Source organism: Podarcis muralis, chromosome 3 (genome assembly GCF_964188315.1).
Source record: "Podarcis muralis chromosome 3, rPodMur119.hap1.1, whole genome shotgun sequence".
In the NCBI taxonomy this organism is placed as follows: domain Eukaryota; kingdom Metazoa; phylum Chordata; class Lepidosauria; order Squamata; family Lacertidae; genus Podarcis; species Podarcis muralis.
Genome location: NC_135657.1, coordinates 19,493,298 through 19,507,613, shown reverse-complemented (window position 1 = coordinate 19,507,613; position 14,316 = coordinate 19,493,298). Strand labels below are relative to the sequence as shown.

General features: G+C 45.3%; 1 long non-coding RNA gene across 1 annotated transcript; it reads left to right on the top strand.

Moving 5' to 3' along the window:
• Positions 1–3,128: 3,128 nt before the first annotated feature.
• On the top strand, positions 3,129–9,658 carry LOC144327212 (uncharacterized). Its single transcript, XR_013392127.1, has 2 exons — positions 3,129–3,929; positions 7,947–9,658. It is a non-coding gene; the product is annotated as an uncharacterized LOC144327212 (long non-coding RNA).
• Positions 9,659–14,316: the final 4,658 nt, after the last annotated feature.

Below are 14,316 nucleotides of genomic sequence, written 5' to 3'. Positions count from 1 at the left end.
GTATGTTTTCATATACCATTGTTGTAAAGTGCTCCGATATTTTCATATGAATAGTGGTATATGTATGTATGTATGTATATATGTATATATGTATATATGTATATAGAAAGCCATTACAGTGGACGCTTGGGTTGCGAACGTGATCCGTGCGGGATGTACGTTCGCAACCCACGGCGTTTGCAACCCATGTCTGCGCATCTGCGCATGCACAGGTTGCGATTCAGTGCTTCTGCGCATGCGCAAAGATTGATTTAGCACTTCTGCGCATGCGCGCATGCCGAAACCCGGCAGTAACCTGTTCCGGTACTTCCGGGTTTTGGCGGTCCGTAACCCAAAAAAATGCAACCTGAAGCGGCTTTTAGCCGAGGTATGACTGTAATTGTTGTCACTTTCCAAATGATGGCAGGTGGCCATGGGTTGGGTCTGCAGCTTGCAAGCAAAGTGGGTGGAAATATTCGTGCCAGCAATAGGAAGTGTTGGGTATGAGGTAGCTTGACCTTTCTCGACTCAAGGATGCCTTTGGGGGCATCTACTCTTGTCCAGGCAATGCAGAGCAGCAAGTGTTGCGAAAGACATTTGCAGAGTACAGGTCAGGGTGTGAAGTTTCAGGCGAGTGACGGCTGGTCTGGAACGAATGCAACAAATACCGCGTACACCATGCCTCGGGTTGCAAATATTGACACACTTGCAATGTACACAAAGGAAGAATCCTGACATGCTTTAAGACAAAAGCTCTGGCTCTCTCGCTCTCTCCTCAAATGCCATTCCATCTGTGCAATTGTTTGCACAGCATTGTGAAAGAAAGTAAAATAAAAACCCCACTTTATTTCTCATTAGCCTTATCATCCAGCAGGGCTGTGCCTGGCAACCTACACTCGCGCAATAAATAAATTTGTTCCGGTTGCTACTACAAACCTTTGGCTCACATCTGCCCAATACGCACCTCTTCCTAGGTGCTTGAGCCTGCCAGCAAATTTGCTTTTTCTTGCAACATGCAAAGTGCTGAGCATCTGTAGTTCATGGAAAGCCTTGATAGCAAATGAAATCAAATGGAGAGGATAGGACCCCTCTGCATCTTGTTCTGTACACTATCAAATCTTCCCCATTGCCCTCCCCTAGGAGAATCTGGAAATGGGAGCACTTCCTCCCACCGAACTGGTCAAACTGGAAATGTGGGAGCTGAGCTTTGCTGTGCTTTTTCAACAGGGGTTTGACAAAAAGGAAAAAAGAAATGAAGAAATATTTAGTTACTAAAAAAAATCTGTATTAACACACGCAGGTCGAATAGTACTGTTGTATTTATTTTATGTGGGAGGAGGAATAATTGGTTTTGTTTAGTTCTTTATTTTTATCATGTATTTTGTCTTTTTTATATTGCATTTTTATGTTGTGAGCTGCCCTGAGATCTATGGATGAAGGGTGCTATACAAATGTAATAAATAATAATAATCATCATTTAAATGATATTTAGGTTTGTGTTAAAAATAACACTTTAAAAATTGCTAATTTGCTTAAAATATTCATAAACTACTTAATTTTTCTTTTAAACCAAGGAATCCACAACGTAAAAATAGTAAATAAAATCATTAAAATACAACACAAACCATCAGCATATAAGCTGGAGTTGCTCAGTCAGACTCTTAAATCCCAGAGTTATGGGTTCGCACACCACATTGGGCAAAAGATTCCTTCATTTCAGGGGGTTGGACTAGATGACCCTAGATCACCCTTCCAATTCTATGATTCTATGAAAAGCACATAAAAAAACAAATAAAGGTATTAAAGGAGTTCATACAGACGAATGCTAATGTGCTGCTGAAGTGTTAATAGGCAAGGAATAAAAAGATGAAGCAGAGAGAGAGGAAAATGCATTTTATAAAAAGCTAACTGTGCCCCCAGTTGCAAAAGTTTCCCTAGCCTAGCCTCTTCCACAAAACGACTACAGGAATATTGTATTATGTGGAAAACCAGCGCTAGTACACTGTCAAGAGAAAGAAGCATGTTGCCATGACTGGGAAATTGCTAGTGATTGCTGTCTAACTGAAAAGGGTGTGTGGAGGGGGTATTATTCCCTCCTCGTTTTCGTTTGTATTATTACATCTTCTTAAACAGCCCACTCTCTGACACCCAGAACAAAAAGATGACAGCCGTAGTACTCACCACAAGTAGGGAGTAGTACATCTACGGTAGGAAAGGGCTGCAGCTCAGTGAGAGAGCATCTTCTTTGCCTACAGGGGCCAAAACAACAACAAACCTGTGGTTACATGAAACATATGCAGTAAACACACAAGACGTAACCGGCTGTACGTTTGAAAAAATAATATATACTATTCATTGTATTGAATTCAATACAATGAATAGTATATATTATCTTTTCAAACGTACAGCCGGTTACGTCTTGTGTGTTTATTATTTATTACACTGCAGGGGCCAGCAAACTTTTTCAGCAGGGAGCCAGTCCACTGTCCCTCAGATGTTGTGTGGGGCCGGACTATATATTTGGGGGGTGATAAATGAATTCCTATGCCCCACAAATAACCCAGAGATGCATTTTAAACAAAAGCACACATTCTACTCATGTAAAAACACCCACAGATAACACAGAAATGCATTTTAAATAAAAGCACACATTCTACTCATGTAAAAACACGCTGATTCCTGGACCATCCGCAGGCCGGATTTAGAAGGCGATTGGGCCGGATCCGGCCCCCGGGCCTTAGTTTGCCTACCCATGGCCTACAGCAGCGGTTCTCAGCCTGTGGGTCCCCAGATGTTGTTGGACTACAACTCCCATCATCCCTGAGCTCTGGCCTTGCTAGCTAGGGGTGATGGGAGTTGTAGTTCAGCATCTGGGGACCCACAGGTTGAGAAAGTCTGGCCTACAGGATGTACCAGGTTCAATCCTCTGGCATCTCCAGAGATGGCCGGAAATGTCCCCTGCCTGAAATGTTGGCGACTTAATGCAGACGCTACTGAGCTAGAGGGATGGCAGATTTCTGTGTTCCTCGTAACGGCCACCGACTTGGACAGTTCTGTTTTCTAGAACATTCCACCTTTACCTCAGAGCAGAGATTGAAGGGAGAGGGAAGGGTTGCTTTTTATATTTTGTACCTTTGCTTTCTATATTTTGTACCTTGTACCTAAGAAGGATCTTCATATGTACCTAAGAAGGATCTTCATATTCTTGTATACCTTGAATCTAAGTCAATTTCTGAGCTAGAAATAACTTCACCTGCAAAAAGGCCCCTCGAAGGAATGCAAGATAAGACAGAGACTATAAGCTAGAAATAGCCTCGCTTTTTCACTTTAGGAATGCAAGATAAACAAAAGAGACACAGACGGGAGGAGACGGGAGGAGACGGGAGGAGACGGGGGGATGCAGGACGCTTAGAAAGACACTATAGGGAACAATAGGGAGGGCTGTTTAGAGGGCTATAGACATGCTAAAAATAAGTTGAAAACTTTCCAGTTGATTGGGAAAGTTTCTGGAGGGCGTGGGAAGGAGGGAGAGAGCCCACTCAAGGTATAAGAAAGTCTGCAGAGGGGTATTTTCTGGGCAGCCAGATTTTTCAGAATCTATTCTGCTGGCTGTCTCTCTGTGCACAAAGAATAAACTGCTTTCCTCCAAAGAAGGATCTTTCCTGGAGTTTTCTTTTACTCTCTCTCTGGATCTGGGGACGCGGGTGAACGATTCCCTGGCATGGACTAGGCTCAGCCTACATCTTGGTTCCCTGACCGGGAATCTGCCCCACCTCAGAGGGCTGGGGAGAGCCAGGCTTGACCTCGGTGGACAGCTCGGATCGGCATTGCAGGCTCCACGCGCACCCTGCCAATTTGTGGGGGGAGCCAGCCATGCCGCTCCGGAGCAAGGACCCAGGTCGAGGGAGGAAAGAGGACGGCGCCGAGGGGACAGGTCCGCAGCGGAAAAGGTAAGCTCCACAGGGTATAGGTGGGAGCAAGCTCCACAAGGATAGGTGTGAGCAAAAAGAGAGCCTGATCAGCTCCGCCAGCAGGGTAGAAGAAGTGCCACTGGTTTTGGTGTCGCCCAGAAAAAAGCAGCAAAGGGTGCTGCTAGGGCCCCGGTCGAAGTCTAAGCGCTGCCGGTTATGGTTGGTTGTTGGTTTTGTGCCCAGAAAAAGCAGCAAAGGGTGCTGCTAGGGCCCCGGTCGAAGTCTAAGCGCTGCCGGTTATGGTTGGTTGTTGGTTTTGTGCCCAGAAGAAGCAGTAAAAAAGGTGCTCTTGGGCCCCGGTCGAAGTTGTGAAGCACTGCCGGTTGTGATTTTGGTTTTTGGGAAAAGAAAAAAAAAAGGGGTTGGGGGAGGTGCATGGGTTTTTCTGAATGTGCGAGTGGGGACACTCCAGTGAATGTTTTGAGTGTGTGAGACGTTGAAAGCAACGTCTGGCCTGTGACTGAGTGAAAAAAAATAACGTTAGGAGGAGGGAGTGTCCCAGTATCCCAAGTGTCCAAGTGTTCCAGGGTCATGGAGAAAAAGCAGTAAAACAACTCCCATGACCCCCCTGCAATGCTTCCCTGAACAAATTGAAAAGATGCCACGAAGGGAGAAGATTGGGGATTTTAAAAACCTGATGAAAAAATAGACTCCAACACTTATGTGGAGTTCCTAACCGTCTCCCATGGCTTAAGAAAAGTAGAACTGTGATTACCTGTGCCATGCCAAACTGTGCCCAGTATGGCAGCAAGTACAAGTTAAAAAGCCAGCAGTTTTGCCAGTCCCAGAAGAGAAGTCCCAGAAGAAAAGGAGGAAGGAATAATTAGCCCCCCTCCACCCTATGCAGCAACTGCACCAGGGCTAAATGAGGTTTCCCCTACCCAACCCCCAAGAAAAGAGACTGAGGGAGAAAAGAAAGAGAAGAGGAAAGTGAGGAAGAAGGTGGTATAGAGAATGAAGAATTCAGAAGGTGAAGTGGACAAGCAGTCCAAAAGAGTGTTTCAGTATGTAGAACCATGTGGCTTCTTGAGTTCTAGAAGCAGCACAATGCAAGGATGTGAATTGGCAGACAGAAAGAAACAGAGCAGAAGGCTTTGAGAGCCGCATGGGACAGAACTGTTAAAAAAAAAAGGAGACAATTAAACCCGAGGGATCAAAGAACCCTGGGATTACAATACTGACCATTGAGGAAATCTGCAAGATAAATGCCCTCAGGGCAGCGGACAGTACTAATAGTTGCAATTGAGGCAGCTAAAACTCCACTTTGATGGCCCCACTCCACTGAGTGTACGACCCCCTGGAGTCATCCGATGCCCAGGACCACAGACCTCCAAGCACCTTAAATCAGAATCCTTCTTTCGAAGAGGACCTGGCCAAAATAATTAGGGGTTTGTCTTCAAACAGCCAGAAAGCCAAAAATGCAATCTCAGAGCGAGCGAGGGTGTCCACGGGAGGGGCAGAGAACGCCTAGGGAAAAAGCCAGTGCGCCATCTGCAGGCAAGAGGGTCACTGGAAAATGGAATGCCCAAAGGCCCCACGCCCGACACACCCCACTCCCCACAGGGTGGGAACAGTAACCAAAGTTCCGATGCCTATGTACCCAGCCATGAGCCTCAGCATTACAGCCACAAGCCCAGCTCTGAACTCCAGAAAAATCAAGGCAGAGGGCAAGAACAGGGATCTGTGCAGGGATACCCCATGGCCTGAACCCCACCTCTCCAGTCCTGAGAGACGGAAAAAACTTACTAGGATAAACCAGGCCCAACAAACGCAGGTTCCCAGAAGCTGCCTGGCCCTGGTCCAACAATGGTTGCTCGGCACACAGAATGAGGTTTCTGAAAATGATTTGCTCAAAGACTATTGCAGAAGCAAGTGAACTAACTGTTTCTCATTCATGCAAGTAACAGGACATCAGCTCCCCCCCCCCCTTTGTGCCAGGCGCTTGGAGGTAGCTTCAGAGCGTTATCTTGAAGGGGTACAGTTAGGGTTACCCCAGAAAGCCCTAAAAACTGTTTGTGAATTCCCCCCCCCCAGCCAGGCCTTGGCGTACGCATTTTTAAAACTGCATATTCCTCTAAGACAAAAAGCATGAGCTAAGCAGTCTTCTCTGTAACAAAACGCTGTAACAAACCCAGAGCTGAGAACAGAAAAGCTTTTCGCTTCCCAGATCCAAATAACCTTGGTCCTGGTACATTGACTTGCAACATACTTCTGGGAACAGAGCCAGAGAACGAAAAGCAACATTTCTATGTAAGAACCTGTAAAGGGGGAGAGGAAAAAAGGGGTTTGAAAAAAAAAAAGGATAAAACCTGCTTGTAAAATGTTTTCGGTGCGGCCTGTCTTTTGTGAACTGAATCACACAGGTGCCTTCTGCCCCTTCGGATGGCAGAATAAAACGCTCTTTCTCTGGATTAACCCCTTGGTGTCGTTTGGCTCCTTTTGTCTCTGCTCGGGTGCAACAATTATTCCTACCCATGGATTAATAAGGCTACAATCTCTTGGCAGCTATTCCAAGAAGGACACTGCTGCATTCAGCCAGCTACCCTGTTGCCGGTAGGAGAAGGTGAGGAACAGATGCACGATTGCATTGAAGTGATGGATGAAGTATATTCCAGCAGACCTGACCAAAAGATGAGGCAAACCCCCACTGGCCTTCATGGTTTGTAGATGGAAGCAGCTTTGTTGAGACTGGACAGCGGAAAGCAGGCTATGCAGTGGTAGCCCTGGAAGACCAGGTGATCGAAGCAAAGTCACTCCCACCTGGAACATCGGCCCAGTTGGCAGAGCTAACTGCGCTTACCAGAGCCCTGAGCCTGGCAAAGGGACAGAAGATAAACATTTATACAGATTCTAAGTATGCATTCCTGACTTTACATGCCCATGGAGCCTTATGGAAAGAAAGAGGTTTGCTTACCTCCAGAGGAAACCAGGTGGCCCACTCACAAGCCTTATTGAACCTTCTGGATGCTGTATGGGAGCCTGAGGCAGTGGCAGTTATCCATTGTTATGGACACAAGACTGGACCAGGGGAAGTGGCCAGAGGAAATCGATTGGCAGACAAAGTGGCCAAAGAAGCAGCCCGGGAACTGGCCCCCGCCTTGGTTATTGGAGCACTGGTCCCAGAAGAGATTTTAAGCACTACTGACAAGCCAGCTTATACGAAGCAGGAAAGGGACACTGCAGACGCTCAGGAGTTGATGTTGTCCAACGAAGGATGGTACCTTACCCCTGATGACAGGATATGGATTCCAGAGTCCCTTTCTCGGCAGGTTACTCAGAGATACCATGATTCAACCCACATAGGACCAGATGCTACAACCAAGCAGCTGGAAAAATGCTTCTATATAGCCCACCTTTACCAACTGGCAGCCCAGATCTCCAGGAAATGCCTGCTGTGTCAAAAGAATAATCCCAGAGCCGGACCACTGGCTCCCCCAGGGATTCAGCACAGTGGAACTGCACCTATGGAAGATCTTGTCGTGGACTTTACTGAATTACCCCGTTGTGGACTGCACCGCTACCCGCTGGTGGCAGTGTGCACCTACACCGGATGGGCCGAAGCATGGCCCACAAAGACTGAAAAGGCATTTGAAGTAACCAGGTGCCTGCTTAGGGAAATCATCCCTCGCTATGGACTGCCAAGTTCCATAGGATTTGACAATGGACCAGCATTTGTTCATGCAGTCCTACAGGGACTGGCAAAAGCGCTCCAGATCAACTGGAAGCTGCATATTGCTTATAGACCCCAGAGTTCTGGAAAAGTAGAGAGAATGAACAGAACTCTAAAGAATCAGCTGTCCAAGCTGACACAGGAGACCGGGTCTAATTGGGTGACCATGTTGCCCTTGGCGTTACTCAGGGTCCGCAGTCTCCCGTCAAAACGGACCCATCTGTCACCCTTTGAAATTGTATTTAGGAGACCGGTCCCATATGTCAGAATATGCAACTGAATAATTAAGTCCAGATATTTTTCCGAGTTTTCTTTTGTCTCGACAGGTGGACCCAGGCTCGCAACCCCTGTGTGTTGGCTGCATCAGTTCGAGCCAGGTGACGAAGCGTAGGTGAAAGACTGGCAGCAAGCCCCCCTACAGCCTTGCTGGAGGAGACCATACACTGTGCTACTTTCTACACCTACTGCTGTGGAGGTTGCTGGCATCACCCCGTGGGTCCACCCTACTCAGTAAAGAAAGCCATTTCAAACTGGACAGTTACACCAGATCCTGAGAACTCCCTTCGGCTGATTATCTCCAGATGCCTGGCAGACGACCGCTCTGCTGATATCACACCGGGAGCTGATATCTCAACGCACAGCTGAAGAATTGGATGGGAGGGGCGCCCGCGGGCAGCGTCCCCAACGTGAAAACCCGTGCCGGGACTAATCCAGGAAGTCCACCAGGACATTTAATATTTTCATAAGGACTTTTTATTTTTTGTTATCTGCTCTATGTCCCACAGCCCTGACCCCACTGAGCCATACCGCCCTTACTGGCCTGCTGGCCTCTGCTACGACTGGTTCGTCTTGCCGGTGGTAAGAGATGGCGTGCTCATTGGCTATTGGAAACTGGGGTTTGATGAGGTTACCATATTAAGACATCCCACTACCCCGTTGTGGCTCCTCTTCCACACCACTGTCCAGCACGCGTGGATAGTGCTCATACGGGAAGTTGCAGAGACGGTCGAAATCTATCGAGTTCTGGACCGCTCTTGCTGTTGTGGGAGGGTAATCAACTGTTATCCGGGGGGTAGAGCACTGTACCAACCTCATCTGGCGGACCAGGTTCTAATTTTAATCCAGGCGATAGATGGGACGGAACCTATCTTAATGCAAGTACTGCAGGGGTGGGAGCCTTAACCAGGTGTGCGTTGAAATTGCTAAGCAAGTACCAGTACGAATTGCCACCCCAGGATTTCAGCTTCCATATGCCCTGGTCAGTAGGGAGGCAGCTCGAGAGTTCAATTTACCCAACAGGGTTAGTAGGAAAGTTGACCCACATAGTGGGAGCATCAGCTCACCGGTAGGCTCTCACCCTTGAGGAAGTTCACCATAATGTTAAATCTTTCCAATTGTTGGCTGTGTATGCACATACCACCTTATGCTAAACGGCCAGGTTTGATGCTACATGGAATTCCCATTGGTAACATCTTCAACATAGAGAGGAGTTTGTGTGCTAGTTCATTTTTATTGCTGCATGTTTATCCCAGATAATAATGTCAGCATTTCGGCCACAATTGACCACATGGAAACAATGATAGCTGAAAACCCGCTAAAAACTACAGAAGGTGATCCGTGGAATTGGTTATATTCTTGGTTGCCCGATGGTGGATGGATGGGGAGAATATTTACCATGATGATAGGCCCAATAATGCTTCTATTGCTTCTTTGCTTTTGTATTCCCTGCTTGATGCAATGCTTGCAAAATATGATGGAGAAGATAATGTCTCGCATGATGGGACCTCGCGTGATTGCTTTCATAAGAGATTATAGACCTCTACCCCAGAACGAACCTAAGTATTAGGTTGTTCATGAGAAGAGGAGGGAGTGAAGGGAGAGGGAAGGGTTGCTTTTTATATTTTGTACCTTTGCTTTCTATATTTTGTACCTTGTACCTAAGAAGGATCTTCATATGTACCTAAGAAGGATCTTCATATTCTTGTATACCTTGAATCTAAGTCAATTTCTGAGCTAGAAATAACTTCACCTGCAAAAAGGCCCCTCGAAGGAATGCAAGATAAGACAGAGACTATAAGCTAGAAATAGCCTCGCTTTTTCACTTTAGGAATGCAAGATAAACAAAAGAGACACAGACGGGAGGAGACGGGAGGAGACGGGAGGAGACGGGGGGATGCAGGACGCTTAGAAAGACACTATAGGGAACAATAGGGAGGGCTGTTTAGAGGGCTATAGACATGCTAAAAATAAGTTGAAAACTTTCCAGTTGATTGGGAAAGTTTCTGGAGGGCGTGGGAAGGAGGGAGAGAGCCCACTCAAGGTATAAGAAAGTCTGCAGAGGGGTATTTTCTGGGCAGCCAGATTTTTCAGAATCTATTCTGCTGGCTGTCTCTCTGTGCACAAAGAATAAACTGCTTTCCTCCAAAGAAGGATCTTTCCTGGAGTTTTCTTTTACTCTCTCTCTGGATCTGGGGACGCGGGTGAACGATTCCCTGGCATGGACTAGGCTCAGCCTACAAGATCTTGTATGTGTGTGTGTGGAAAAGCATGGTTACATTTGTAAATACACACATATAAACACACACACATTTCACTTCTGTATCGGGAAATGTCACTTCGGTTCTTCCGTTTTGCTCCGGCCACATCTGTGGGGCCTGTCATTCTCTGAAGCGCCAGTCGGCCTGACAGGAGCTCAGCAGAGCCGTCAGAGAGCAATTTGGGACTCAGCAGTTCTGCATGACCAACCTGACTTGGCATAAGCCGACACTCCAGTGAGCCAGCGGCGGCCTGCCTTCTTCCCTCAGAGGACCGCAAAAATCTTTCCTGAAATGTTGCTGGATTCTAGGAAAAGGAAGCGCCATTTACGCTGCTCGACTGTTTGGCATTTTTGAGCAGTGTACGTTAAAACACACACAGAGAATAAAACAATAAAAATTCATAATAAAAGTGAAGAGAGACCCCAACAGCTTCTGAATATGCCCGCTGGAATAAGAAAGCCTTTGCTATGCACCTGAATATTATTATTATTATTATTATTACCCCACCCATCTGACTGAGTTTCCCCAGCCACTCTGGGCAGCTCCCAAGTTCAATACATCCCACCTTTAATATATATATATTCACCTTCCAGGTGTGTGCCAGCCTTATTTGGGAGTTAGGTTTCCTCTGTGCCTAGCGTCTTCACTAGCTTCCCTGTGTTGTTCCATATATTTATAAATAAATAATAATAATAATTCCCAACAACTATTGTATATGTGCTTTCATTTCCATTGCATCTAACTTCACGGATTGCAGAGCTTGCATGACTGGCTCCAGCACTGAAGAATATGTTCACAAGACAAAACAATAAAAGTTAGTGTCATCAATGAACACAGCTGGTATAAAAGTTATCGTTTCTCGGCGTTGCTTTGATGGTTGCTCGAGTTGCAAGAAATTACTTTGGTAACTTTCTGCAAACACATGGATAACATTGCATTTCTGGGTCCACCGTGTTTGGTACATTGAGTATTCGATGTTATCTTCAGATGCTGTCATGAAAAATTTTTATGATAGCTTTAATTGTGTCAGCTGTATTATACAGTGGTGCCTCGCAAGACGAAATTAATTCGTTCCGCGAGTTTTGTCGTCTTGCGATTTTTTTCGTCTTGCGAAGCACGGTGTCGGGAAAGTTTTGGAAAAGCTTCAAAAATCACCAAAGTCTTTAAAAACCTCAAAAAAGGCTACCACACCGCGTTCTATGAGTTGCTCCTCGAAGTCAAGTCGCAACTGTATTAACGGTGTTAAGAAAAAGGAAACAAACTTGCAAGACGTTTCCGTCTTGCGAAGCAAGCCCATAGGGAAAATCGTCTTGCAAAGCAGCTCAAAAAACAAAAAACCCTTTCGTCTTGCGAGTTTTTTGTCTTGCGAGGCATTCGTCTTGCGAGGTACCACTGTACACATCACTTACAGATTGTTTACAGTGACATTAGCCGTGGGATGGGCAGTGAACAAAGGTTACCTGAAGAGAAATTGCCCTAATTTGTGCTTGATTGCCACCTTCTTTTCCTGCCATGATGGAACAACCTGAATTCTAACTTACTGAGATCTAAATCAGAATCAGAGCAAGCAGATGAGGTTGTGTAGGCCGTTTGGTCTGAGACTGAAACGAACCCAAGGAATCCCTCGTGTATAGAGGCCTACCCATCACTTTCTTCCAGAAATCTTCCACCTAGAGACAATTGTTCTGTGTCAGAGATATCTGCTGTTGCATCTGCTAAAACTGAGAATATTATGGAAGCATTAGCCTTCATAACATTTCCCCTCAAAATCTGGCCACGCAACTGTATTAGCTCATTCTGCATTCTTGCAGATGTGTGCTTAGCATTGGACTCCCCAGTTTCTAAATGTTTTAATATTTCATCACCTGCCTCAACATGAAGCTGCAAAAGTGTCATGTTACCTGTGGTACTGGTCTTACCACGAACAGCAAGGTTATGTGACCCACAATGCACAATGGTTGGCATTGTAGGGTAAAGCTTCTGTTTATTTTCCTCTAGAGCTCTTGCATTTGACTTGTTGAGTTGCTCTTCAATCAACACTAATGAGAAGCATCTTCGTGTGACTCACTGTGCCATCCACTTTTGAAGCGCAATAATGAAATATAGGCCCTCTCACTGTGGAGAACTGAATTTAAGGCTGGACAATTGAGAAACCGAGAGAAACCCAAATGCACATATTTGCCCATCCTTGGTCTTTAGAGGTGTTGCATATGTGCTCTGGATCACAGAGTCATAGAACTGTAGAGCTGGAAGGGATCCCAAGGGACATCTAGTCTAACCCCTGCAAATGCAATAATCTCAACTAAAGCATCCACGACAGATGACCATCCATCAGAGCTGCAACAAATATTTAGCAAAGCTCAGTCCAAAATGCTATAGACCATAGAATAGCAATTTCACTGTAGTGTATAAAGCTAACTTGCCTAGTTACAGAAGAATAGTAACTACGTATTTGTTCCATGTTTATTTTTCCCAGGACAGTTCCGGCACTGCAAACTGCAGTACCCAAATGAGTGGATGAGAAGCTGCAGTCAGAATAACACTGGACTTTTTAGATTGTGGGTAGGCAAACTAAGGCCCAGGGGCCGGATCCAGCCCAATCACCTTCTAAATCTGGCCCGTGGACAGTGTGTTTTTACATGAGTAGAATGTGTCCTTTTATTTAAAATGCATCTCTGGGTTATTTGTGGGGCATAGGAATTTGTTCATTCCCCCCCCCCAAAAAAAAACAATATATTCCGGCCCCCCACAAGGTCTGAGGGACAGTGGACCAGCCCCCTGCTGAAAAAGTTTGAGGACCCCTGTTTTAGATCTTGGGAGCGGGGGAGGAATCTCCTAGCAAATCTCAGCACCCTCAACAAACTAGTTCCCAGGATGCTCTGGGGAAACCATGAATGTTTAAAGTAGTACAATATTGCTTTAAATGTACAGTGTAGATGGGAGCCTACGTGGCCAATCAGCAGATCCCTACCCGCATATTAACACTCGAAATTAACACCACATAAGTGTTGATGAGATCAACTAGAAGTGACTTGCTGAACTTTGGTGCTTGCTTTCAAGTTAATGAAATTTAAGAGCACTTTTGGAAAGACCATGCGGTTGAGATTAAGTAGACTGGCAATTAAAAAAAAAGTTATAAGGACAGACCCTCCAAGTGTCTCTATTTTCCAGGGACGTCCCTGATTTAGAGAAGCCACTCCGGTTTCTGATTTCATCCTGGAATGTCCCGCTTTTCCTTAGGACACCTCTATTTTCATCGGAGAAATGATGGAAGATATGGTAGGATGTCCCTGTTTTCACTGGAGAAATGTTGGAGGGTATGGAGTTATCCGACCCCCGAGCCATCTGAAGTCAATCCTATATGGGGAAGGTTTTTAAAAAAATGTTCAATGTTTTATTATGTGTTCATATATGTTGGAAGCTGCCCAGAGTGGCTGGGGCAACCCAGTAAGATGTGTGGGGTATAAATAGTAAAATTATCATTATGGAATGGGACGCCCCTATTTTCATCGGAGAAATGTTGGAGGGTATGTAAGGAGCACGAAACGACTGTTCCCTTATTTTGAAAGGCCTGTTCTCCAGAGTTCCTTGGATAATGATCAATAATCCTTAGAGAGTTTGGTTCATTTATCAGCCAGTCATTTCCTTCTCGCTGAATTTCCTCGCTGACTGAAGCTCTCCATTAAGAGGACAAAATTGGACAGAAATGTGTTTCAAGAGCAATTTACTGTCACGAATCCTATGAGTATATGTAAAAGACCACACTGATTGAAATTAGGTCATCCACTTATTTGCTTTTTTAACATTCCTTTGTTAATTTCTATATAATAATAGGTTTAGATAAAATAAAAATATAGAGTGAGTGTATTTGAAAAATGAACTGTGTTCTTTCAAGACAAAACAAAGACCAATGCTTTGTTTAAGAACACTATACCTTTAAAGTACATTTCCCCCGTCAAAGAATTATGGGCACTGAAGTTTGCTTATCATAGATTTATAATTCCCACCTGCCCTTAAACTACAATGCTGCAAGCACCAGCCACACACAGCAGTACAGGAGATCATTGACAGTTCTTATCGGACATTTATCATCAGCTTAGTCAGATATCCAGTACAAAATGAATCAAAACCCCAGATACATATTTACAAAGGAGGTCAA